This window comes from Myodes glareolus, chromosome 8 (genome assembly GCF_982192425.1).
Source record: "Myodes glareolus chromosome 8, mMyoGla1.1, whole genome shotgun sequence".
Lineage (NCBI taxonomy): Eukaryota > Metazoa > Chordata > Mammalia > Rodentia > Cricetidae > Myodes > Myodes glareolus.
In genome coordinates this window covers 67,473,870-67,501,791 of record NC_142033.1, presented here as the reverse complement: position 1 = coordinate 67,501,791, position 27,922 = coordinate 67,473,870, and the positions used below count along the sequence as shown (strand labels likewise).

General features: G+C 48.7%; 1 protein-coding gene, 1 long non-coding RNA gene and 1 pseudogene across 5 annotated transcripts in view; 1 reads left to right on the top strand and 2 right to left on the bottom strand.

The window, feature by feature from the left end:
- Window positions 1-7,271, bottom strand: part of Slc2a9 (solute carrier family 2 member 9) — a 153,019-nt gene extending 145,748 nt beyond the window's left edge. Inside the window, exon 1 of one of the 3 annotated variants that reach the window (XM_087909066.1) lies at window positions 7,162-7,271. The gene's annotated coding sequence lies outside the window, so the exon portion shown is untranslated. Of the gene's footprint in view, window positions 1-325; window positions 455-3,172; window positions 3,329-7,161 lie in introns of those variants that run through there. The other 2 variants (XM_087909067.1, XM_087909065.1) reach the window with 2 other exon arrangements.
- Window positions 88-26,127, top strand: LOC125387433 (uncharacterized). 2 transcript variants are annotated; one of them, XR_015002746.2, is made up of 5 exons: window positions 88-776; window positions 2,130-3,241; window positions 15,349-15,477; window positions 15,782-16,043; window positions 25,420-26,127. It is a non-coding gene; the product is annotated as an uncharacterized LOC125387433 (long non-coding RNA). The 2 variants fall into 2 exon arrangements; XR_015002745.2 differs by lacking the exon at window positions 25,420-26,127 and adding an exon at window positions 16,575-18,468.
- LOC148121182 (Nuclear RNase P) lies at window positions 11,473-11,663 on the bottom strand (annotated as a pseudogene).
- Window positions 26,128-27,922: the final 1,795 nt, after the last annotated feature.

Here is a 27,922-nt window from a genome sequence, read left to right as displayed (position 1 = left end):
AGAATAAGATAGGAGGTATGGAGATTCAGAGGAAACAAGGACAACTAAGAGGAGGAGGGAGGAGAGAAGCAGGAGGAAGAGGGAGAAGGGAGGAACATGGGAATAGTTACAGCCATACCAGGACACAATGCTGTCCCTATAGAAAGCTTGCCAGACATCACACTAAGTAATTTATCTGCGTATTCTCCCTTAAATCTTCACCCAAGCCCTGCAAAGCTGGTTCTCAAATTCCTGCTCTGTCAAATCCCTGCCTCAGATGCTCTGGCAGTCCTCATCATTGGCGAAATCCTCCTCAAGCTGCCCCAAGTCAGCAAGGGTAACTCACCTGCGCTCTGAGCCGCCTTGCTCACTCTAGGCTAAAGAACAAATGGACGGTGCCTCATGAATAGGTCAGCACCCAATATGATCAGATGTGAACCTGGGAACTTGTGAAAGAAGCCAGCATTAATGATTAAGCTGCATCCAACTGTTACTGTAAACATCCCGGATGCCCATCATGATAAGCAATCAATGGTTAATGTCCGAAGATCAATGATGGCAAGCTGGGCTGATTGAAAACCTGCGGCAGCGTGCGCTCGGGCGGGAATCCAGGCAGAGAAGTCCAGATGAGGCCATTCCCAGACCAGTCAGTGGCGTTGGCATTCGCTCTATGTGTTTCTTATCCGATCCCCTTAACAGGAGGGTGCCAACATGGGACAATTAAAAAGCCCTGCCTGAATCAAAAGTCTACTGGAATGCCATGGAAGAGCCGCAGCATGCTAACAAATGACACATAGGTGGGTATCAATCCTGGAGCCCAGGTGGGCAGTGATGGGCAGATTCTTTCTGCTCGGCTCCCTGGCTGGTTCCCTGGCTCACATTGAGTGAGCCTTTCTTATATAAACAGTCCAGGCCCATCTAGGTGCCTAGGGATGACACCACCCACAGTGGCCTGGGCCCTCTTGATTCAAGTAACAATCAAGACAAAGTTCACAAACACTCTCCCAGGCTACTATGATGGAGGCAATTCTTCAACTGAGGTTCCTTCTTCCTGAGTGTGTCAAGTGGACAACCACAATTAGCCGTAACACCTACTATATAACCAGGATGTAGCTAGATAATAAACAAGCTTCAAAGAAGAGCAAATCTGTCCCTTCTATCCAGCAATCCACACTGCAGTTAAAGAACAAACCAATGAGAGGGACCTGCAGTTAGTAAGCACCTACTGTATATCAGGCACATTTCATGCGGAGCCTCGTTGAATTAGCATTCAACGAGGGTGATTTCATCTGTAACCTACAGCTGTAGGTGAGAGTTAGACCACATGGCCAAAGTTCCAGACTTGGGGGTTAAAGTTGGGGTGCAAAGCAAGATCATCCACTCTGTCTCCCCCACCGATACTCATTCATGATGCACTGTGGAAAGCTTACCAGCAATCAGACAGACAGAAGCAGATGTGTGACTGGCCAGGGCTGAGACCTCGGTGACTGTGAGGACTAGTTGTGTGTCAACTTGACTCAAGCTACAGTCATCTGAGAGGAAGAAGCCTCAATTGAGAAAATGCCTCCTTAAGTTCGGGCTATAGGCAAGCTTATGGGGCATTTTCTTAATTAGTGACTGAGGGCTCCAGCAAGTCAGACTCCTGCAAACCACTCTGCCTAAAGCCCTCGATGGTTTTCTAGGAATCCAAATGTCCTGAGCTCAACTCAGACAGTCCTTGCACCTCATCAGTGTGACTACAGCCCTCAGAGGACGGCTTCGGCATTCCAGACTGGGGCTCAAATTCTAGAGCTGCTGTTAAGCCACTGGGGGTCTCCAGAAAGTTACCATGGCCACACCTGTCCCCCCACCCTTCATTCTTTCTCACTTTCTCACTAGACCACTATGGTCTCTGCTCCTGTCACTAGACCACTATGGCCTCTGCCCCCAGCCTTCCCGCTGTCCCGAATCACCCACACTTCCCCTGTCCCAGGACACGGCTAATCATTCCTGCCTTTGAGCCAGGAAACCCATCTTGCCCTCAGTAGCTTTAATTTTCTTCTTTTGGTTGATGAGTTTACCTTATTTGTCTGGGGGTTTTAGCTACTGCTTTCTGCACAATTTACCCCCAGGCATAGACGTTCTCTCTCTACCCTCTGTTGACTTCCCAGTGCCCAGAGCAGTGATCAGTATTCCTGACCAGAGGAGTCAGAATGCCAGGCGAGGTGTTCGACTCGGTTGCAGCTGCCAGAGAGTGCCGCTCAACATCACACCTGTCACTGACACGGAGAGAGAGCCCCGTGATGAACTGTATGCTGGGTGAGAATGGGCAGACTCCTCTGGATCAGAGGTACAATCCTGTGGCCTTGGTGGCACTGGAGCCCCCTGTGTTGGTCCAGGGACCTCCTACCCAGCTGGCTTTCCTGTTGCTTGACTCCCACCCTTCCTGCTCCTGGCCAGAGCCTGGGTCTGCAGTCTGTACCAAATCTTAAGTCTCCTGCTACCCATCGTCTGGAGACCCAGAGGGGCCACTGCAGCTCCCCACAGAGAGGGGCCTGGCTGCCAAAGTGGCTGCTGTAGCTGCGGTGTTCTGTGCCTGCCTGTCGTGCTCACGGGCATCCCACAGGACGCGTGACTTCTCCATGGACCAATCTCGATGGAGAGGTGACAGTTTGGGTGGTACAGTCATTGGAAATTACATAAATCAATCTCTTTGGGGGCATGTATATGCGCGGGCATGTGGAAGCCAGAAGTTGGCATTGGCGTTTGTTCCTTAGGCAGCGTCCACCTTGACTCTTGGAGCAGGGACTTTCACTGACCTTATCTGCTTGTCTCTACCTCCCATCCCTGTGATTCCAAGTGCATGCCTCCATGTCTGGCTTTTTTTTTTTTAAAGTGGGTGTTTGGATCAAATGTGGGTCTCTGTGTGTACAAGAAGAGAACATTACCAACCAAGAATCCCCCGGCCCCACAATTCTTTCGGTTGAAGAAAATCAATAAACATAAACATCTCTCTAGACTTCTTCAAAGTTAATCATTTCAAAAGTGGATCTGAACATTCCGAGATCCAGAACCTCTTCCTTGACCCTTGGATTTGGCTGAAGTGGGAACAGCAAAGTTCTGTATACACACCAACCAAAGGTCAAACCGTGACTGTCGCCAGCTAGCTGTGTGGCCTCAGAGCACACTCTTAAACCCTCTGAGTTTGGCTTACCTGAATCACAGCGGGCCAGCTGAGTGCAACCATTTTCAAGGTCTGTTCATACAATTCAGAGGACTCAAGGTAAATATTTATACTTCGAGATTCATTGAGAGTTTTTCTCTGGTTATTGTTCTGCTTGGCTGGAGTTCTCTGGCAAGAATGTAGCAGTCTCTGGGGCCTGAGGTTTGCATCACTATGCAGCTTCCTGGGAGACTTGGCCCACGTGGTGGTGGTGAGCAAAGGCCCATGATATGCATGCGTGGTGGTGAGCAAAGGCCCACGATATGCACGCTGGCCAGCGTGGGTCTTACTGAGACTTGAAGAGGCCAGTTTGAGCCCTTTTGCTGGACACAGCCCTGGAGAGTAAGAGCCTTGGGCTGCTGACGGTGTCTCTGCCCACTGCAGGGATCAAATGACTTAGGTGGGATAGACAGAATCCAGAAGTCCAGAAGTTGGGGATGTTGGAGAGGGTGGTCCTGATCAGGAGATGCGTAAGCTGATTGTGGTGTTGGGAAAGGAGAAAGGATCATCTGAGCCCCCAAAGGATGCTAAAATACACTGGGATGTACTGTGCAGAATGGGCCAAAGATACAGGTGCACCATTCTCTCCAGCAAGACAGAGGACCAGAAAAGAGACATGCTCACTCATGCATTTGTTTGCTGACCATCTGCATGTTCATTTAACAGTCTGTGTTAAGGTCCTACTGTGTATCAGGTTCTACCTTATGTCTAGGAAAGGACAGTCCTGCCCACTCCCATCAGCCCCTATATAAATTGCAGCCAGACACCAACAACCAAATGCTTACATTATCATTTGGATATACTCTCTTAGGGCTGATGTTTGGACACTGTAGTTGTTTAGTTTGTTTAGACACGGCCTCACTGTAAGTCTTCTACTTCTCTGGATCTTGCTATGTAAATCAGCTTAGCCTCGAATTTATAGAGATCCACCTGCCCCTATCTCTCGAGGGCTGGGATTTAGGGCACGCACCGCCATACCCGGTTCACTGTACTGGCTTGTATATGCCATGTCCCTCTTGCTGCTTGGGGAGGTTCTGGAACCTTTAGGTAATGGCCCCACTGGAGGTTTCTAAATTGGAGTGGGGACTGGAAGCTAAGTTTGCCTTTATGAAGGACCCCATGGAACTAAACTGGGAGACTGGGGGAGACAGAAAGTGTTGAAGAAAGTAGAATTAACCCACTTCAGTCTGTAAGGAGATGGTGTGGTCTAGGCCAGGATGAGGCCACTCATAGAAAGCTATCTATAAGGTGGCCCCAGGGATGGTAGGAGATGACCCCTGTTGGGTCTTCACCAACATGCTGCTTGGTGCAGTGCTATTAGGAGCCCTGTCGTTACCTGTTCTGGTGTGAGAGATCCTTCTTTCTATGTGTTGCTTGTATTGGTTAATGAATAAAGAAACTGTCTTGGCCTGATAGGACAGAACTTAGGTAGGTGGGAAAGACAAAACTGAATACTGAAAGGAAGAAAGCAGACTCAGAGAGATGCCATGGACCCCCCCACACACCAGAGGTAGATGTGCTGAGACTTTGCTGGTAGGCCACGACCTCGTGGTGATATGCAGATTAATAGAAATGGGTTAAACTAATATGTAAGAGTTAGCCAATAAGAAGTTAGAGCTAATGGGCCAAGCAGTGTTTTAATTAATACAGTTTCTGTGTAGTTATTTCGAGGCTAAGCTAGCAGGGCAGCTGGGACAAACAAGCGGGCCCTCCTTGTAACACTGTTCTGGGCTGCAAGCGAAGACCACTCACTTCCAGAATTCCCCAGGGAAGAGAGCTTAAGGGGACAGCCTAGTGCAGGGGTCAATGCAGGGCTTCAGCCACAATGGCTAGGCTGTGTGACCAGGACAAGTTAAATAACCAGCCTGTCTGGATTTTGTTGTTGTTGTTGTTGTTGTTGTTATTAAGGGGATCTTGGCTGTCTCACTATAGCCCCAGAATTGTAGCTAAATGAGACACATGGAGAAAGTGGAGACTCAGGAGCTGTTTGCTGACCCTTCATGCCCACGTTCCCCTCTCTCCACCATGGCGTCAGGTACTAAGTCTCCAAGTGCCTCTCTCCCTCCCTCCTTTTGTCTCTGAGACTGTGACAGCTTGCTTGAGTCTGTGATGATAGATCTTGTTCCTGCAGAACCTAGCGTTCCAATGAGTCATGGGTGTATCTATGTTACCCTGTTCCCAACCCTGGAGGCAAGTCTTTGCTCAGACTCCTCCACCTAGTCCCCGGCTACTTCAAGAACATTCTCTCCCTTTGCTGCTTATCTGCCCATACTTAGCCCTCAAAACTTAACCTGAGTTTGAACCTTCCCAAGAAATCTCAAGATTCTGTGTTTGATAAGTAGAGAGAGAGAGAGAGAGTAAGCTTATGACCTTTGACCCCAAGACCACATTCACATTCTTCTACACAGGTACACTCTGCCTTCACCTCCAAGTCCCAGCATCCTCTCCAGCCACTACAAACTGAGAAGCAGCTGGCACAAGGCCATCACTCTTTCTTTCTGCTCCCATGGCAGACGTGTGTGTGTGTGTGTATGTGTGTATTCATATGAGGGGTGTGAGCTCACATGGTGTTTGGAGCACAGTCATCAGGTTCCGGTCCTTACTTTTACACCCTATTTGAGACAGAGACTCTTTGCAGCTGTGAAAGCCAGACTTGCTGGAGACCCTGCCGTCTCTCATCTTCCCTGAGGCACATGGTGAGATTATAGCCCCTGTGGCCTCTCTGTCTGGTTTTTAAATCAGTCTGAGATCATCAAACCGGCACAAAAAGTACTTTTAGCCACTGAACCATCTATCTCTCCAGCCCCCAACAGCATTCTTAAATAAAAGATTTACTTTTTCATTTGTGTGTGTGTGTGTGTGTGTGTGTGTGTGTTTGTGTGTATGAATGCCTGTCATGTCTGTGCAGGTACCCAAGGGGGTCAGAGAAGTGTCTAAGCCCCTAGAGATGGATTACAGGCAGTTGTGAGCTATCTGATGTGGGTTCTAGGATCCAAACTTGGGTCTCCTGGAAGCAACATGTGCTCTAGCCCGCTAAGCCCTCTCTACAGCCCCTGGAAGACATCTTTAATCGATTGTAGGACCCTTTCCCTAAGCCCAGATTGAACCTCTGAATCCTTTGCAACACCTCAGCGTGAGTTCCAGCGTAGACTATGGAACAAGGTGGCACATGCTGGCTCTTGCCACAGACTCAACTCTGCCTTGTGCACATACCGCACAATCTGGGAACCTTTGCCCATGTGCTCTGCCTTCCACACCCTGACTCCAACCACTTACTCCGGGTATTGCCTCCCCTTTTTTGGTTGATTCAACACTGCCAGCGGGAACCATCATTGGCAGAGGAAGCTAGCCCAAGGTATGAGTACCAAACTCTTCTGACCCACTGATGGATGAATTTCAAGTGGCAAGCTTATCTTGTATTGATTTGCATTTTTTTTAGCCATGAGAGAAGCCGTGGTGGTAGGAGAGAAACAGAAGTACTTGAACATGGAATAGATTCCTTCCAGCTCTGTCTTCTAGACCAGTGCTTCTCAACCTGTGCGTTGCTACCTCTTTGGGGATCATATATCGGATAGCTCACATATCAGATATTTACATTATAATTCATTACAGTAGCAAAATTACAGTTATGAAGTAGCAACAAAATAGCTTTGTGGTTGGGGGTCACCACAACATGAGGAACTGCATTAAAAGGTCACAGCATTAGGAAGGTTGAGGAACATTGTTCTGGACCAAGAAAATCCTTAGCCTGGTTTCCTTAATATACATGGCACTCAAAAGAGGTCATGAGGGGCTGATAAGATGGTAAGGCGAGTTAAAGAGCTTGCAGCAAAAGCCCCATGACCTGCGTTTGATCCTCGGAACCCAAATAAAGGTGAAAGGAAAGAACAGACTTCACAGAATTATCCTCTGACTTCCATATACATGCCACACACATATACATATCATCATCATCATAAAAATAAATAATTTTTAAGTACCTCAAAAAATAGATCCTGGGAAAGTTCCTATGGCCAGGTCTTTTCTGTGCATAAGGGGACAACTCGTCCTTGTTGGCAGCCCGACTGCAGCCACTCCCTGCTTTAACCCTCAAGTTCTCTGGCTAGACCCACCCGCTCATTTGCTTACTCAGCAAAGTTTACATCATCCTTGCTCACAGGTGAGCACATCAAGGCTCAGAGAGGTGAGAGTGCTAGTCCAAAGTCACACAGCAAGAGAGGACTCTGCCTGTCACCCTAGCCAATCCCCTACTGGGAATGCCCGGCCGACACAGGTTTCAGAGGTCAGAGTCTTGGTGCCGATGTACTAAGCTGTATCCCTGCCACCAGGCTTTACTCCTTCTGCCTATCACAAAGGTTCCAGGTCTTGGCACCTGCTGACTTGACAGAAACCACACCCGTGTCCTGCCTCCCTTCCCAGTAGCCTGGGCCCTGAGCCAAGCCTTTTGACGGCATCAGCTCAGGAACACTCCCACCTTCCCAGGACGCATGAGGTACTCTGTACTCAGTGTGGGCCAGGCCATGGTGTCCCAGCTCCCGTCTCAGGCCTGAGAAGTTACTGAAACTCTCTGAAGCTCATCTTCTGCATCTGTGCCATCATGGGCATAAGCTTGATTTCCTGAGCTGGCATCCATGTGGCTCCGTGCCTACAGGTCTGGAGCCCATCACAATTGACTCTTTGTATCCAAAGGTTCTGCAGTTGGAGTCAAGCAGCCAAATACCACAAATAGGGAGGAAAACTGTCTGTAGGAGTCATGAGCAGGACTGCACTTCCATGACATTTACTCCTGGTGCACGAGCTGTTCACAGCCACCCAAAGACGCAGGGCAGTGAGAACAAGTGAGATCCAGTGCCAAGGAGTTTTATCTATGGGAAGTGAGCATCCAGTTTGGTCCCTGAGGGCATCCTGGACTCCAAGGGATGGTGGTATTGGTGTTAACCACAGCCACAGTTACTGACATAGACAGCAAAGTTAGACAGGGAGGGAGGGAGGGAGCGTGAGCATTTAGGAGAGCCTGTTCTGGGGTGACCCAGGGCCGGCAGTGCCTACCTGTCCTGCCCTCACCCTGGCTCCAGACATCCCAAGCTCTGAGATTCTCACGCCTCAGCCTTTCTCCTCTTGTTATCTCAGCAATGGGTCCCCTACAAAGGCCTCCTTCATCTGCATGCTTCCCCTGGCCAGTTCGAACCCACGATCTGAATTTTCCCATGCAGTCTCTGGGAGGTCCTGACTGGTTTATTCCAGTCCTGTGCCAGGCTCTTCGCTAGCAGGAACTGAATGGACAGACAGCAATGGCTTCGATGTTCTAGGACAGATAGAATCGGGAACGTACTATGGCTGGCTTACTCTAGGTTACAGATAGAATCGGGAACGTACTATGGCTGGCTTACTCTAGGCTACCCCAGCCTTGGAACCCAGCTTCTCTCAGCTGCATAATGACACCAGCCTACTCTCCAGGGCACTCACTGTTCCTCTCCTCAGGGAGGAGACTGGCCTCTGTCACCCACCTACACAAGAACTGTCTGTTTGGTTTCAGTGACTGGGGTTCTCAGGGAACACAAGCGCAGACAGGATTCAGATATGAGAAATGATTTGCTTATGGTCACACAGCTGGGTGTTAAGACTGAAGTGTACTGGAGCCTCTTAGACACCCACTGACACCGCCCCCTTTTCACCCAAGAAATTTTTTTTTGCAGCCCAGGGTATAGAAAGGTATATAAAATAGACACGTAAAACCTTTACTGATAAAACCCTATTTTTATGTTAGGTGTACATCCAACTGTCCATATATTCCACATAGAAGCAAAGCTGTATACTAATGCAAGGGATGTGCTTGTTTATTTTATACAGAATTTAAATCTTGGCTGAAGGTTGGATCCTGCCGGACACAACGTCTTCCACGTATTTCTGACCTGTGTGGTATTTTGATTTTATCATTGTCAATTCTGAGAATACTACTTCACACAAATACATAGTACAGAATGGCAAAAGTGTGTTTAGGGACATTTAGAAATCGCTTGAAATTCTATCCTAAGCTTGGAGAGATGGCCCAGTGGTCAAGAGCACATAATACTCTCGAAGAAGACCTGAGTTCAGGTCCCAGCACCCACATCAGGCAGCTTACAGCCGCCTGTAACTCCAGTCTATGTAAGTACCTGTGCTGGCATGTATGGGCACACGCATGCGCATAACAAAAAATAAAATCTTAAAAACAGCCCTAGCACAATACAACTTAAACATTCACTAATTTGATACTCACGTGCTGAGGAATGATAGCAAGAAAACATTCAAGGTTTTGTTTTCATAATTAAGTCAACTGTGTTTCTGCCAGAGCAGAAGACTTAGTTCACATAGCTTAAAACACTGAGAGTCACAGCAATATTTTAACTAGCAGACTTCAAGCATGGCATGACATGTTCCGTGGCTGCTGGCTGGTCACAGGCAAAGTACAGCCCAGCATCCCTGTTCCGATCGTGAAATGGGTGTCAGCTTGTCCTAATTTAAAGATGTGAGTGGACCAGGGCCTGAGCCCCGCTCCAAACAGCACTCACCCCGCGGTGCCTTAATTTCTCACGGCAGCAGGATCACCTTCCCAGACACACACTATTCTCTGTGCTGGAGAGTCACAGCACGGCCAGCCCCCGTCTCTCCAGGGCCATCAGTCCTCCATTGTGACTACTGTCTGTCCACTCTCCCGTGTCGGGTCACACTTGGTGGGCTCACTATTCCAGCTCTGATTTCTGGTGTAAACCCTACTGTGTTTTCATCAGAACGAAAACCTGACTCATTGTTCCCAATACGGAAATGCTGGTTTTCCCCTGGCTTGTTTGCCACAGGGGCCAATAAGGAAAAAGACAGAAATGGATGGGAACTACCTATGCCAGCAGCCTGGGGCACACAGACAGCCTGGGGCCTGCCAAAGCCCGAGGACCAGATTGCGGGGCGCCATCCTGTCCAGCAGGAATGAACCCCACCAAAAACGAGAATTCCTTCTCTGGTCACATCTTTATTTGGAGCATTCCCTTGAGGAAAATTGGGGGAAGGGACGATAGAGCAGGGACGAGAGAAAGCTTAGAGAGAGGAAGTAGGGTCCCGAGGCATCTGCTTTTAAACGGTGGAGCGGCTTGAACGCTGTCCTGATTGGTTAATGCCATTCTGCTGGTCTGAGCATGTGCAGGCAAGGGTGCAGGCAGGGGTGCTCAGCCCCACATGGCTACCTCCAAACTGCAGGACCACCTGTGCCTCCAGGTGGCTCCCAACATCTCCCCCTAATTATTGTCTTTAAGAGCAATAAGGCAAAACTATTTTCCAATCTGGTCCCCACCTAGACGCAGCATGCCAAGGATATCTCTGCTCCCACCCATCTCCAAGGAGGGAGAAAGGCAGAATAGAGTCAGTCAGAAAATTGTTAAGAGATAAGAGGTTGCACAGGGTGTTGCTCAAGTCGATGGTGTGAAACAGCTGCTCTTGGCACCGCCCAGAAGGTCATCTCTGCTGCCTCCGCACGAATCTTCCACAGCAGGACACTCAGCATCCACTGGGTCGTCTTCTTTATCTCTCTGGTCGGTCTCGCTGGCATCCAGATGTATGTCAGCATTCCTAGAAAAACATCTCCTCCCAAATTAACATTTAAGAGTATTAAAAACTCTCAGTGTAAAAATTCAGCACAATCAGTACTGGAAGTAGGCTGGTTTTGAACTTAGAGACCTGTAGGTCTCTGCTTCAAAAAGCAAATCTTGTTTGCCTGTACCAGCAAAATTTTGAATTAAAATTAAGTGTATAGAATGCAAGAGAAATCCTTTCTCTGGGGGAAGCTGTCACTGGTAATGTAGTCCCCCTCTATTGTTTAAAAACCAAAGCAGTTGTCATTGGGAATTGAACTCATAACCTTTGGAAGAGCAGGCAATGCCCTTAACCGCTGAGCCATCTCTCCAGCTCCCCTATTTAGATGGAAAAAACCTCTAGGTAGCATTGTTTATTTCACCCGTTGCCAGGGGCAATAGGTAATGATAACCAGGTTGACGCGCCTTTATTATGATAATTAGGACCAGTTCTTTGAGGGAGAATGGACGTCGATCATCTGGCTACTTCCTGCTGACAAAGGGGCGATGTTTGGGGGATAAATGTTTTTATCTGACTGAATTTTTGGCGACAAATGTTTTTATCTGACTGAATTTTTAGCGACCTTGGCTGAGGGCGGCAGCAGCTCCGTCTCTGAGGCGCGGCCCACCGTGGCGCGCTCCGCATGGCCCAAAGGCATGGCTCCGCCCCGGGCTGTGCGCGGGCTCGCCGGTTCACCTCAGGCAATGAACTCGCACCGCCGGCTGTGAGCCTTTTCCAAGCTCCGGCGAGGGGGGGGCATCCGCCCACCCGTGGAGGGGCTTCTCCTGCCCGGTCCGCCCGCGCGCAGAGCCCCGTTCTCTGGGAACTCACCTCCCCGCTCGCCCATGTTGCTATGGAAACACAGTTTTTCCGCAGAGCCGATTCAGCTCCTCTCTGCCTTCTATGGCGCCGCTGCTCACCACGCAGCTTCCGCCTCAGTCAGGCGAGTCCGCTCAGGTGCTGAAAAAGTCCTCCAAAAACCATAGCCCCGCCAGAAGGCCTCTGATGTCACACGGACTTTAGCCCGCCCGCGACCTGGCTATTCGCAGGCCTCCAGCAAACTCCCCGCCAGCAACTGGTTGCGTCTCCCTCCTGAGTAGCTGGGATCACAGGTGTGCACCACCGTGCCTGGCCCACTTCCGTGTTTCTAATCAGGCATTACCGCTCAAAGGCGGGCCGGCTGCCGCCAGCACTCTCAGCACGATCAAGCAGCTTGTCTTTCTCAGTCAAAAATTAAAGTTTTTTGTACGTGAGAGCCAGAGACTGAGCTCTCTTAACAAAATTAGGCGAAAATCACCTCCAAAAGCTCTGTGGCTCTTTAAGAACAGGGAAGGCAGTCTTAGAACACGATCAAACTCGCCTCCCTACGAGACTGTTGCCCCGAGTCTCTTATCAGCGAGTACGCACGGAGGAAGCCGCGGATCTCCCAACCGTAAACCTCGCTTTTTCTCAGCTCCACCTGCACTGAACTTAAGGGATTTTTCTTCCCCGTTGCTTTTTGTACCTTCTTTCAGATACCTTAACTTTGATTTTTTTTTGTATTTTTTTTTTTTCTATTTTAGGCCTATCCTTTGAAATTCCTTTTTACATTTCTTTTCCTCCCCTTTCTGGGGATTTCAACCGACGTCACTCACCGCTCCATGTTCTCAGAGTTCTGAAATTCAAGGCTCTCTGTGCTGGTGTCTGATCTTGGCTTTTTCTCCCGGGCTTTCTCAGGGTCCCCCGGCGTAGTTGTCAGGGTCCCTCAGCGTCCGGGGTTTCGAGCACCAGTTGCGGGGCGCCATCCTGTCCAGCAGGAATGAACCCCACCAAAAACGAGAATTCCTTCTCTGGTCACATCTTTATTTGGAGCATTCCCTTGAGGAAAATTGGGGGAAGGGACGATAGAGCAGGGACGAGAGAAAGCTTAGAGAGAGGAAGTAGGGTCCCGAGGCATCTGCTTTTAAACGGTGGAGCGGCTTGAACGCTGTCCTGATTGGTTAATGCCATTCTGCTGGTCTGAGCATGTGCAGGCAAGGGTGCAGGCAGGGGTGCTCAGCCCCACATGGCTACCTCCAAACTGCAGGACCACCTGTGCCTCCAGGTGGCTCCCAACACCAGATCTCTGGCAGAGATCTGAATAGTTGAAGTGAATACGCTAATGGTGGGTTGTGATCCTTCCTTTCCCCATTTCCATGCGTGTGAGTGTGGTAGGCATGTCTGGGTATGCATTTTTGTATGTGTAGGCACACGTGTGGAGTGTACTTGTGCATGTGAGTGCCTGTGCATGTGGAGGCCACAAGAGGGCGTTGGTTACTCAAGCAGCAGCTACAGGTGGAGTGAACCATTAGACTTGGGTGCTGGGAACTGAACTCCGGGAGTATGGAAGAGCTGCAGGTACTCTCGCCCATGGAGCCATCTCTAGCCCTGAATATAGCTCTTTACCTGTCTATTTCCCACACTGATTCTGTTTCCCTGTCGAACACTGTCTGACCCAGATCCCTGTACATTGCTTACATAATTGCATAATACATAGATTGCAGTCATATGGGCTGTCCTCTCTCTCTCTCTCTCTCTCTCTCTCTCTCTCTCTCTCTCTCTCTCTCTCTCCACAAAGCACTTGGCTTATTTCCTTTACTTTCCCAGCCTGCTCCTGGCTTCCAGCAGTGCAGTGAACACTGCTGGGATCTCACCATCATGTGGGATGGAGGAAGGGTGGATATGGGAGCAGGGAAGTAAATATCTAATTAAGGGAGCCATTTTAGGGTTTGCAAGAAACTTGACTCTAGAGGGGTTCCCAGGTCCAAGGAGAGGTCCCCAGATTGTTCCTTGGGTAGCACAGGAGAGGGTGCCTGAACTGGCCTTGTCCGATAGCTACACTGATGACTATCTTGCATATCACCATAGAACCTTCATCTGGCGATGGATGGAGATAGAGACAGAGACCCACATTGGAGCACTGGACTGAGCTCCCAAGGTCCAAATGAGGAGCAGAAGGAGGGAGAACATGAGCAAGGAAGTCAGGACCACGAGGGGTGTGTCCACCCACTGAGACGGTGGGACTGATCTAATGGGAGCTCACCAAGGCCAGCTGGACTGGGAGTGATGGAGCATGTAATCAAACTGGACACTCTGAATGTGGCTGGCAATGAAGGCTGAATGAGAAACCAAGGACAATGGCACTGGGTTTTGATTCTACTGCATGGACTGACTTTGTGGGAGCCTGGTTTGTTTGGATGCTCACCTTTATAGACCTGGATGGAGAGGGGAGGACCTTGGACTTCCCACGGGGCAGGGAACCCTAACTGCTCTTAGGACTAGAGATGGAGGGAGAGGTGGGGAGGGGGAGGGAAAAGGGAGGCGGGGAAAAGGTGGAAATTTTTAATAAATAAATAAATAAATAAAAATTACTGTTCCATGCACCCTTCTCCTGCCCAAGCCCCAGCTTTGATGAGTGTTACTGGTAACTCACAGTGGCTCCCTTCTCTGAAGAGCTACCAGGCTCCAAATCAAACAGTGACTACCTGATAGAGGGATACTCGTGACAGCCCCCTCATGTTAGAAGAGCCAAGGGATGCTATGGAGGATCCCTTGTTTGGCACCCCAGAAAACCTCTGGATATTGAGTTAAGGAAACACCGAGAAAGGACAGACATTGCAAGAACAATGGAGCCCAGGGTCTTGGTTGATGTTGGTATCCAGGTATCACCAGTTTCCTGCCATGTCCCACAGGCTGTATGGGCGAGGTGGGGCAGTACGGAAGGGACATGAGAGACAGTGATCTGACCCCATATGTCTCGGGGTGTCCTGCAGCCATAAACACCACAGTCATTTCCCTGGGGTGTAAATGCCTTTAGGAAGGGCATACTTGCCATTGCATTAATCTCACCTTGGCCCTTGACCTTCAAAAGAAGAGTTAAGTAGAGTAGGAAAGACAATAAATTCCCTGGACCTCCCAACGGCTTTCCCAATGAGAAAGGCCTCTGCATCCTAGGTGGAGGCAGGAACCAGGCCAGGTCACCCTCTGAGTACTGACCCTTCCAGGAGAAGCAGTCTGTTTTATTCCATCCAGTTTACCATCCTGACCCTACTGTTAAGTTGGGAGCGTAGACCCCAGCCCCTCACATCTATCCTAGCCCCTAGACCTGAGAGTTGCATTGGTCTGGACTCCAAATCCCAGCATGCCACATCCTGACCCCTCCCTGGGAGGTCAGGACCACTCCCACAGGGTATCTAAGTGAACTCCCAAAAGAGGAACACGTGGTCTCTTTTCCTTCCTCCTGGTTGCATTCCTGGCCTCCTAGTTCCCTCTTGGGGCCACCCGAGAGTGCCAAAATCCATTACACTTGGATTTTTTTTTTTAATTTGGCCACAGGAAAGGGGACAAGGGAAGCCAACCATAGGGCTCTACCCTGGTGGAGCCCAGCCTAAGTCAGCCTCACAGGCAAGCTGTTTCAAGTGTGGCCTAAATGGTTATGTGGCACGATATTGCACTACACCTCCTTCGAGGTTATGCCCCATCTGCCAGCAACCTGGACACTGGAAATCACAAGGCCCCCATGTGGGCTTTTCCTCTATGCCATGCAGGTCCAGACTCACCAACATTGCCAAGTGAAACTGTGCCAGCCTTCAAACTTCTCAGCCTTCTGAGGATTGACTGCCCAGAATTGGTATATCCCGTAACCCTATCCGAGACTAGGGTAAAGCTGCAAGTGGGTAAGTCCATTACTTTTATTTTGGACATGGGAGATACCTATTCTGTTCTAACTTCTCACTTGGGCCTTAAGTTCCCCTCACCAATTTCAGTTATGGGGATAGACAGGACCCGTCCCTCCCCACTTAAAACTTTGCCACTGCCCTGCATTCTTGCATGACAATTTTTCTCTCATTCTTTCTTAGTGATACCTGATGCCCATCACCTTGACTGGGTGGAGAAATCCTTAACTGCTTCCCCAAAGCTTTGTTCTGCTTCTTGGAGTCCCTTTTTGACCCCACCCATCTCTGAGATTCTATTTTACAGGTTCACTCCTCCTGCCAGACGTGTGCCCAGGCCAACCTACAAGGGGCTCTCCACATACGTCAGTCTCTACACCAGCTTTGCAGACACCAACTGGACATAGATTGGTAGGATGGATAGAAGCGTTTCCAGCCTCCAGAAAAATAGCAGATGTGATGGCTCTGGTACTCCTGGACCACATCATTCCTTGGTTTAGTGTCCCACTAACCATCCAGACGGACAACGAACTTATCAAACAACTAACCAAGCTCTCCATTAAACTCAGGTTATCTTGGCCCTTCCTTTTCCCCATTGCCCTAACTCGCCTCAGGGCCACCCTACGGGCCTGAGCCCTTTTGAGCTGCTTTATGGCAGGCCCTTTCTCCTTAACTATTACCTCCCAGTTCTACTCCTCCACTGGTAGGGTACCTACCCTACCTCTCCCTTCTGAGGTCCCTTCTCTGTCCACACGCTGACAGTTGTCTCCCTGCCCCCACACCAGTGAACCCTAATGCCCCTAAACCTGCCCCGCTCTTCCCAGGGGACAGAGTACTCCTCAGTTAACTCCTAGGTCTCTTGAACCTCAATGGACAGGACCTCACACATAATCCTCACCACACCCTCGGCTGCCAAGCTCTTGGGACACCCATGCTGGTACCATCTCTCTAGGCTCAAGCGGGCACCTACTCAGAATATTTGGTCTGCCCAGCAGACAGGACCTTCCACCCTCTGGTTTTCCAGGATGCCATAATGAAGGGCCTACCTGCTCAGCATCCTGCCTTACTCATCTTTGGTAATAACAATATTTTCTTCCTAGACACTTGCCTTCTCACCTCCCACAAGGAACAGATGCTTGACATCTCCAGGATGATAGTACATGGGATGCCTTTCCAGCCACACCTCTTGCTGAGCATGGACCCAACAACACCTAGCTCTCCCCTTCCCCGCGTCGCCCTATACCCGCAGGAAGTAGCCAGACTTGAGTCAATGTTCCTTTTTCTCAGAGAGCCTATCACTTCAATTTCATGTCATCCCTATATCCAAAGAGTCTGGAATATTAAGTTGGGAGCATAGACCCCAGCTCCTTGCATCTATCCTAGCCCCCAGGCCTGAAAGTTGTATTGGTCTGGACTCCAAATCCCAGCATGCCAGGTCCTGACCCCTCCCTCGGGGTTCAGGACCACTCCCACAGGGTATTTAAGTGAACTCCCAAAAGAGGAACATGTGGTCTCTTTTTCTTCCTCCTGGTGGTCTCCTTTGCAGCCTCCTGGTTCCCCCTCGGGGGCCACCTGAGAGAGCAGGAATCCCATTATTTTTTAATTTGGCTTGTTTTGATTGGGCTTAATTGGGATTTTGCATTGGCAGAGAGCTCATGTTAGGAAAAATTCCTAACACTTACAAGCAGTATGTATGGCCATAGACACCTCTGGAACTTTAGGTGTCTTGGTAAGAAGCAGCCCTATCTTTAGCTAATGTCCCAAGTAGCATCTCTCCTCAACCTTGGTTGCTAGCTCCTAATTGACCTCTGAATTCTCTCCTTAGCCAATCACAAAGGGAGATCAAAGGTGCTTGCATTTGTGATGGCTAGCATTACATTGGAAGGTTTAATTGCTATGTTTATGATTTATAAGGCATCTGGCATGCAAACCCCGACCTTCTGCAGGCTGTCAGCTCACTTTCCTTTTTCCCAGACGTTGACTGAATCTGTAAATTCTGATGCTCTTACAAGATAATAGGTCATAAGATTAACTGCTATTTCTCCTTTTGTAATCAAGCTTGCTTATTATGCTTTAAAGGTTGATTAGGACAATTGCAAGACATACATATTTTAAAAAGAGTCTTTGTGGTGATTTGAATAAAAATGGTCCCCATAGGCTCTTAGGGAGTGGTACTATTAGGGGCTGTGACCTTTTTGGAATAGGTGCCTTAGTTTGGGTTTTTATTGCAATGAAGAGACACCATGACCATGGCAACCCTTACAAAGAAAACATTTAGTTGGGGTGGCTTACTTATAGTTTCAGAGGTTCAGTTCATTATCATCATGGTCGGGAGCACGGCAGTGTGCAGGCAGGTGTGGTGCTGGAGCCCAGAGTCCTGTATCTTGACTCAGAGGCAACAGGAAGTTGACTGAGTGTCACACTGAATGCAGCTTGACCTCAGAGCCCACCCCCACAGTGACACACTTCCTCCAACAAGGCCACACCTCCTAATAGTGCCACTCCCCCTGGGGGCCATTTTCTTTTAAACCACCACAACAGGTATGGCCTTGTTGGAGGAAGTGTGTCTCTGAGAGTGGGCTTTGAGGTTTTGAATACTCAAGCCAGGCCCAATTTCACTGTCTTTTTCTGCTGCCTGCCAATCCAGATGTAGAACTCTTGGCTTCTTTATCATCATGTCTGCCTATGGGCTGTCATCCTTCCTACTTTAAACCTCTGAACTGTAAGCCAGTCCCAGTTAAATGCTTTCCTTTATAAGAGTTGCCATGGTTATGATGTCTCTTCGCAGGAATAGAAGCCCTAACTAAGACACCCTGCCTACAGATAGGCAGATTACATGTAATATTGTGGGTTTTGCCTTTATAATTCCTGGGCTGATATGACTAGGGGCTGCGTTTTGGGGGTGCTCACAGGTGCAATCCAGGCCCCACGTTGAATGTCAGTACCTTAAAAAAATGCCTCTTTTTATTAAAACTTATTCATGGTTATGATGAATCTCTGAGTGACCCCAGACCTATAACAACATTCACACAGGACAAAACTTGTCCAGCCTAAGTAGGAGACCCATGGGGGCAGACATCACCACTGGGCTGACTCCAGGCAGACTCTTGAGGTTCTGTCCTAAATGTCTCCCCATCTTGATGTGTGATGACCCCTATTAGCACCTGATTCTATTTTCTTCTTAGCCTCAAGAGTCTCAGGAATTCACATCTAAACCCTGTGCTCTCGCTTGGCTGCCCTCCCTGCCTAGCTATTATCCTGTCCATTCATGGCTCAGTGGCTTCCTGGCACATCTGGAAGACAGCCCGTGTGACTTGTATTCTTCATTTACCCTGTCCACACTGTTCCTCTTGTGGACTTGGGAGCCAGCTGCCTGTCTCTGGACCGCTGGAGCTCTTGCTCCAGCTGGGGCCATGAGCCTGTCTTGTCTGTGGCTGTAGCCTCACATCATCACAGTGGCTGGATCGTGGCAAGTGTTCCATAAAAGCCTCCATAGGCAAGGACAACAATGGCCAAGCCATTACCAGGTAGTTTCTTGTGCAATGCTCATATCTGGACAGCACTGGCCACTGCCATTGAATCCAGCACTTGTACCACGTGTTTCCAAAACAGTAACCAAAGCAGGACCTGAGGGCAGAGGGAGGACAGGCCACCAGCAGGGCAAGGAACCCTTGCAATATCCTTTTTTGAAATAGTGCCTGTGAACATTCGGGAAATCACTGGGCACAATGGCACAGTGGTCAGCAGGTCAGAATCACTGTCCTGGCTCTTTGTGTGCCCTGGGGAGGACTTCCAAGGGATGTTTACAAGTGGACCCTGTGTTTATGCTCTGACATTTCTGCCCTGCCTGGCCATCCACCATGAAGGATGTGTCCTCCCTCCTAGTACAAGTCCCTCTGGAGAGCCTCTAGCCACTCTTTCTGCTTCCTCTTCCCACCCCCAACTGTCCGGGAGCTCACATAGAATGAGTGGAGGTTCGCTATGGTTGCCAAAGATGGCTTCAAAGGCTCCAGAGAACCCGACGCCCTTAGAGAATCAGCAGTAGTCCTTGTTGCTGTGTGATCTTTCTTCAGAGTCCCTAAGCTATGTGAGGTCTGAAGAACACAGCCTGCTTTTCTGCCTCAGTGGTAGTGGCACAACCGGGAACACAGAGGGACAGGTGGATCAAATGGTAGAGCCAGGGTTTCATATGGCATTATTTTTTTTCTGATTGAAACAAAATTAAACCTCACTTTAAAGTCTATTTTAATCTTCTAAGAGTTAAACAACAGTATGGATTTGTTTAAGATATTTGTATAGATGGAAATTCACGCAGGAGCCTGGGAATCAGACGTGGCCTGCCTCTCCTTCATGTTTTTGTAGAGAAATAAAGAGATAGGTGAATGGATCTTACAATACAAATGTGGCGTGGCCCAACAGAGTTCATACCTGCCCTCTAGATACTTAGAAGGAAAGAGATCAGGCTCTGAGCTCCCACTGTGTCCTGGGGCACAGGCAAAGGGCTCACCTGGTCTCAGCTCATCATGCAAGGGCACCGCAGAGAATCCAGACCTGATCAAGGACAGTTCAGAAACTGTTCCGAGGCTACACAGTTAGGACTAAGGTGAGGCAGGACTGGAATGTGGGAATGTCTGCTCCCCAAGCCTGGGGTCTGTCCCTTGCATCTTCACTTCCTCTTCCCCACCCCCACCCCACCCCCCGCCCCGAGAAACCATCAGCTGGCTTTGGTTGCTCAGGCCCTGAAACAGGAGAGTTCCTTGTCTAACCACTGAGCTCAGCTTGCCTCTGTCATCACAGGCTGAGGCACAACCCTCTCTCCACCTTCCCTGTAACATGAAGGGGCCTGCTTGTTGGGCTTTCTGTCCTGCCCAGTACCCCACAGCCAGCAATCCCCAAAGAAAATCACACAGAGGTCTCCATAAGATTATAAACTGATTGGCCCATTAGCTCAGGCTTCTTATTACCTCTTATCACTTATATTAACCCATTGTTCTTATCTATACTAGCCAAAAGACTTAGTACCTTTTCTAGCTGGGCAGCTCACTTGTTGCTTCTTCAGTGGTCTGGGCTGGACTGTGGAGGAAGCTTCCTGCTTCCTAGAATAGTCCTGTACTCTTTGCCCCACCTCTACTTCCTGTTTGGTTGACCCACCTATACTTCCTGCCTGGCCAATCAGTGTTTATTTAAAATGTGATTGACAGAATACAGACAATTATCCTGCACCACTTCCCCACTCCCTTTGTGTTTTATTCAGGATCTTACTTTATGGCCATGCTGGCCTTGAGCTCATCATCCTCCTGCCTCAGCTCCCTGAATAGTGATGACTGCAGTCTATGTCACCAGGCCCAGCCCTACGCTCTTGTAATGCTTCTACTGTTTTTATTCTGCCCTCCATCTTCTGCACTGAAAAAAAAACTCCATAAAATGCATGGCTTATCATTGGGGCCTCACATTATACCCCCGGAATATGAGCTGATGTCTCCAACCTGGTTCCTCTGCATTATGGACCAACAGTCTAGGACAGCAGAGGACTGAGTAGGTACTTTGGAGAAACTGAGGCCTCGGAGGGACTTTAAGAAGCGGAGGTCTTAGAACTTAGAGCTGAAGGTATGAAAAAGCAAGTCTGGAAGAATATTCCAGAATGAGAAAGACCTGCTTCATTCAGTGCTGCATCTGTAGGATGGTGGAGACTCTGAACTTGAGACAGCTCATATGGCCATGACCTTGCTCCTCCTGGTGACTTTCAGCCAGTCTGTTTGCCTCTCATCAGAGAAGCTTCTAAAGTGGCACAGAATCCCCTCGTGTTGCTCTGAGCAGGTTGGTGTCTACTTGCAGAACTGCCAGGCCACAGTTCCATGCCATCATGCTGATTCCCATCAGTTTCAGACTATAGAGAGGCAGCTAAATTTTGGCCCTGCAAACTGAATGACATCGGTGCCATCACCAACAACTAATCACTGACACCTTGCTTTGACATCTTTGCTGGGCTAGGATGAAGGACATACGCATCCCTCTGTAGGTGGTAGTGACCAGAACGTCAGGGTTTGTTCACTGCAAGATGACAGAAAATTGTGTTTGCTGTGACCCGTGGTCCCTACACCACCAGGCTGCTGTGAGGACACGTGGGATAAAACACACAAAGCTGTAGAAATGGCATTAGTAGATTGGTTCATATACACGGTGTCTATTGTGAGGTTAGCTGGTCAGCAACATGAATTCTCTCTGCCGCCTCAATTCCTCTTAGGTGGTAAGGGGGCATAGCCAAGGCTCCTGGATTCAAATGTGGACCTTTAGGGATATCAGAGATGTTGTTTTTACTTGCCATCAACTGCTGAATGGTAACAATACTACATTAAATATATATGGGCTTGTGTGTGTTTGTAGGTTTATATGTATGTGCATGTGCTTATATATGTGTATATGTGCATGTGCGTTTATGTGCATGTGTGTGTTTATATGCATGTATGTGAGCTTGTGTGTGTGCGCATACACACATGTTTGTGTATGCATTCATTTTCTTGAGGTTCAGAAAAGGATTCCTCTCGGTGCAGCTCAGCTTTTCCAGTTTTCTGTTCTCAGCTTCATCCTGAAAGCATCCTCTGAGACGTGAGGAAAACATTAGGTTTCCAAAATACAGTAGGATTTAAAAGGAGTGTGCCTGTGAGGTCACATGCCCTCAGAGGATTTGCACACCATCTTGGTTGCTGTAGCATCCTTATTGGCAGATGAAGAGGATAGAATGTTGTTTATTGTGTAATTCATTCCCTCCACACTTTCTGGAACTCTTATAATAAACCTAACTGGGGCTGAATTTCCAGAACTGGTCACTGTATTCTGAAAATCGCACAAGACTGTTACTGCCCAGGAGGATTTTGGTTCCCCAGAGGTTCCCACGTGAGGTCATATGAGTTACTGTTCTTGGTGCTGTGATCAAATGCTTGACAAAGAAACCTAACACTTGGAGGGTACAGTTTATTCTGGTGGGGAAGGCAAGGAAGCAGGAATGGGAGGCAGCTGGTCACATGACATCCGCAGTCAGGAAGCAGAGCAAGATGAATGCTGGTACCAAACTTGCTTGCTTCTTTCATTCAGCTCTGGGGTGGTGCACCGACCCTAGGGGCTGGGTCTTCCCTCGCTAGTCCTTTCTGAAAACACCCTCATAGATACACCCAGAGGTGTCTCCATGGTGATTCTGGATTCCATCAAGTTCAACAGTGAGGATTACCATCGTAGGGCTTGAACTGCCTCCTTTGCCTCTATGCACCAAGTGCCACGAACATTCCTCTCTGTGACAATGAAAACTGTCTCTGTGTTCTGCCAAATGCCCCTGGAAGGAAAAGTCACTCTGGGGTTCTTCTCCCTCCGTGCCTCCACTTCAGCCAGACTGAGTGCTACTCCATTGCGCACAGTGAGAAACGCATGATCTACCACTCGTGGTTTTAAGAACGGTCCTGGAGAGGGTGTTGTGTTTATCACTGGGTTGTAAGAGATCAATTCCCATTCCAATGCATTAGTCGAGGTTTCCCAGAAAAACAGAACTAACCAGATGTTTGTCTACACCTGATAACACACAGAGATGGTGAGATTTGTTTTAAGGGGTTGATCCAAGGAACTGTGGAGAAGTCATAAGTCCAAAATCTCCAGGGCAGATTGAAGTTTAGGAAAGCCACAACCTATGGCCAGAGGCTTTCCTTCTTACTGGAGCAGGTCAGGTGGGGGAGCGGGATTGGTTATGGTTCATCCATGTTGGGAGCTCTGGCTGAAATCACACTGTGACCCAGCCATGTGAGATCCGTGCCAGGCACACTCTGCCCAGCATAAAGAACTTCTGGCAAGGGTTTGCTGTGACTCATGGTTTCAGAGTGCTTACTCCATGGTGGGCGGGTTCCTTGTTTCTGGTCCTATGGTAAGGTAGAGGGAGCATCGTAGCCAAAGGGTGTGAGAAGTCAGACAACAGAGAACCTTGCTGTAGAGGGTCTCTCCTTTTCCTCTCTTATTTCATCTGTGACCCCAGGCCATGGGTCGGTGCCACCAACATATAGGGTCAGGTCTTTCTTCTTCGTTAATTTCTGGAAATATCTTCACAGACACACCCAGAACACTTTGGTAGTGTCCTACACTTCTCTGACCATCACAGGAGGTGGAACCTTTGGGTGTGTGTGTGTAGGGGGGGCTGATGTCTTTCTAGGCGGCTGGATTAGCTTTCCCTGGAGCAGGCGGGGAAGGGGGGGGCCTTGATGTCTTCCTAGGGGGCTGGATTAGCTTTCCCTGGAGCAGGCTGTTAGAAGACAAGCAGCTGCTTGCCCATCCTCTCTTCTGCTCTCTGGTCGCAGGCACATAAGCTTGTCAGTAGGCCCATATTTCTATACGGTGTGGCTGCCAGGCTCTGAAGTCATAGAGGCCCACCGGAGGTGGTCACGTAGACCAGCAGATAGGCTGTCACCGCCCCAACAAAAGGTCAGGATGTTTGTTGCTCCTTTCTTTGTAATTTGGAGGATGCCTTATAGAGATGCTAATTCAAGGCTACGTGACAGCTAGTATACACAGCAGACAGGTAGATGCAGACTTGACAAAACACCATTCACTTGGTTGCCTAGGAGACAGAATGCTGGTGTATTTTCCCCACTCAGTTTATAGGGTGGTATAAAAGTTGTTTGGAGAATAAACGCGGGGAGATCTTCAGGAGGGAGAAGCCTGAGATGCCTTTTCCGTAATAATGGTGTAAGCGGTGTCTGGTTATTCCTTGTGCCTCCGTACCAGTCCAGTTAGGGAAAATAGCTATCTGTGTTAGAGTCACACGGGCTCTAACACTCGTCCCCCCTGTTCTAAAGCAGGGTGGGTTCTTTGCCAGAGAGACAACCACCTGACCTTGAGTTTTTAGTCTTCCAAACTGTGAGCTAAATGGACTTCTTCACACATTATCCAGTTTCTAGAATTTTGTTTTACCACCAGGAAAAGGATTGACAGTCTTTTCATACACACACACACACACACACACACACACACACACACACACACGAGAAGGGGAGGGAAGAGAAAGAGAAAGGAGTGGAGGCATGGGGGCCTTCACTCAGGGGTAAGAGAAGAGTCAGCCTTTGATCTAGGTATATGGCAAATATTGTACAATGTCAATTCTTTTCAAATTAGTGAAAGTTTGAAAGTTTTTAAAGTAGGGGTTTTTTTTGTTTTTGTTTTGTTTTTCTTTCCTTTTTTTCTTTTCTTTCTTTCTTTCTTTTTTTTTCTATTTTTCAAATCAAAATTACGCATGGGAATCATTTCTAAATAATACACACATTCTGAGTATACCCTGTAGAGTGCCCTGCAAGTTCCAAGCTCATGAAAACTTCTGATATTTCCGAAGAAGAATCAACCACTGGGTTCCGGGTCAGCTGCAGATTTTAGCCCAGGCTCACCGGACTGCCTACAGCAGTGGGGTGCTTTTTGCTTGGCTGTGCCTAGGCAGGTTCAGATCCAAATCCAGTGTATTTTTGACATTGTAATTGATTTTGGAAACTGCTTTCAGGGTATGAGATATTAAAATCACTAAACCTATTCTGGGATAGAAACAATTATAAAACGCACACACACGCAGCACAAGAACAAACTGAGTGAGCAGGCATGCAACAGGCAGTTAGGACAGGTTCCTGGAATGCATGCCAGTGGAATACTTTCCCTAGGGTGTGGACAGAACCTCTGGCCTGCTTTTGGACACATGGAAGGTGTGTGAGGGAGGCACCCGTGTGCTTATGCTGCGTAAGGAGGGAGCCATCTTACATCTCAGACTGTAAAGAAGCAAGTTGCTGGGTAGTGAGCCACCTCATGTAGCAGCCACACGTTAGGGAACCGAAGGGTTGCCTGGAGTCCATGGCCAGCAAGAAACTGCCCCCTTCCCCCAGGCTAGTGGCACACGAGAAACTGAAGGGGCTTCTTCCATTCCACACACAGCCAGAAACTGAAGGCCTCAGAGCAGCCACCTACCAGAAATTGAAGACCGATGAGGATTGCAGGAGAACTCTGGATCAAACCGCAGCCCAACCAGCTCAGTTGGGAAGGGGTCACAGCTGAGCTGTGCCCACTCCAGCCCATGGAACATGTGAAAGGATGAGGTCTATGGCCTCAGCTGCTAAACTTGTAACAGCATTCTTCGCCAACTGATAATATTTTACCGTTAATGAAGAGTGCTGGAATAAAACCAGCCCTGTCGACTCCCACTGACTTCCCAACCCACCCCTTCTCTCTCTCTCTTTCTCTCTCTCTCTCTCTCTCTCTCTCTCTCTCTCTCTCTCTCTCTCTCCTGAAAGTATTATCCTTATTTTGTTTTTCTCACTCCCAGGCTTTTCTTAATATTGATGTGCCATATACAGAAAACTCACCAAGTAGAATATGTTTTGCATGAAAAAATTGAAAGAGTGTGTAAAAACCAAACTCTATAAAAGCAACAACAAAAATGGTCGATGGAGTCATTTTTTTCAGATGATGAATAACGTTGCAATCTTAAAGGACACATACAAAATAATGTCTATGTATCTTCTAGAAGAAAAATAATGAGAGGATTTTTCCTATTGTATTTTTGATGTTGCAAAGATGGATCATAAAATACTCTAACACCTGTGAAATAAAGGATGAAGTAGAATAAAGATATAGGAGAAGAATTCTGGGGTGGTTAACTGTTTGCTTCCGAGTTAAAGTGGCTTGAAAAGGGGGTGCTATGTGTCGAGTGTGTTGGAGCATGCTTATAATCCCAGCCTTTGGGGGACAGAGGCAGGAAGATCAATACTAGCTGCCATCTCCAAAATCGTAAATAAATGAACAAATACATGTTAAGTGATAATGAAAGGGGTTTTACAAGAAATTTGTAATAAGAAATTGGGTCATGTCACCTCACAACATGTTTGTGTCCACCTCTGCTCTGCTTGCCAGTTTATTTATTTATAGGTAAAAAGCAAAGCCAGAGCACAAAAGAAAACACTGGTGGCCCTGTCTTCTGGTACCTGTAAACTCCTATAGTCTCGTGTCTATTTAGGGATGATGGGGTGCTTCTTCGTCACTGCCAGTGACAGAGTGAGAGCCACCATTGGATAGAGTTGCAGATTCCAGTGGTTAGGAACCTACTTTGAGAGCTTCTTGGCTAAAAGTCACCCCTCAGGGTACACGTGGGAAGAGCTTGGGACCAAGAGGTCCCAGGAGATGACTGGGAAGATGAGAGAAGGAAGTCGCTCCTACCATCCTTTAGCGCCATTGGGCAGCAAAGCTTTGACTGAGCTAGAGAGAAGGCTGTGAGGAATAGGGGGGATTGGGAAAGGTGGGAACAGGAAGCCAAGCTGTCAGGCCTTCCCCAGTTCCCCTGAGCTGAGATAATGTTCATTATTTAATAGTAAAAGGAGATTTCCCCAGGAAGAATGAGCCCCAGGGGAAGCAAAGATCTCTTCTCGACCTAGACAGGGTGAATCCTGAGCAGCTCCCTGCCATCTTGTCCTCGTAACCTAGGAGGAGAGATCAAAGGTAGGCACCCAGTGCCAGTGCTGGCTGGAGGCGCTGTCCCTTTCGGACTTCTTGGGAGGTTTTTAATCAGACCCAGCCAGTGTCTGTGAGGGCAGAAGGCCAAGAGACAAGGCTGCCTGCTGGCTGATGCGCCTGAGGAGGGCCTGTCGGGAGGCCTGAGGTGCCGCAGCAGGCTCAGCGTCTGTCCAGCCATGGTCACAGCCGCTCTCTGCTGAGCAGTGCAAGCGGGGATCTCAGAAACTGGAAGAGGCACGGGAGGGAAGGCGAGTACAGCATCAAGGCTAATGTAAGAGTCGGTGGCGATGGAGCTGGCTGTGCAGCGGCCTCTGTACACAGCCAGGACTGCACCAAACCCCAAAAGCTGGGCTGTTTCCCCGCTTCCTATCCCCATCCCAGGGTGGATCTCAGGTCTCCCTTTTGGGGTTTCTGTGGCTCCCTCCAACACAGCACATACCCCACTGATGTTGTAGAATTCCTTTCTTAAACCCTCCTCCTCACTTCAGTGAAACCACAAGCCATGTCTGTCCTGCCCTCAGGGTTGAGTGTATCCCCAAAGTCAGGTGAAGCACCCGCCCGATGCACATAGGATGAGCCTTTGACCTTGGAGCAGGAGTTGAGTTCAGCATTTGTAAGTTAAGCAAACACGCTTAACTGTGTTATCTGGACCACTTAAACTCAGATTCCTGAGGATCAGAAGGTGCAATGTCACACTTCCCAGGAGGGATCCTAGAGCAGAGGATGCAATTCCTCCACAATAGATGCACTGCCCACATTGCCAGATCCTCAAGGAAGACACGCATGAGGAGAAATGGGAATGGTTTTGCATCCAACCTGGAAGACTTTCTGGCCATAGAAGCACATGTGCACACGTGTGCATGGACATGTTATACATGATCCCAAGCAGCAAATAAATATGTCTTTTTTTGTCTTTCCAATTGTGTGTGTG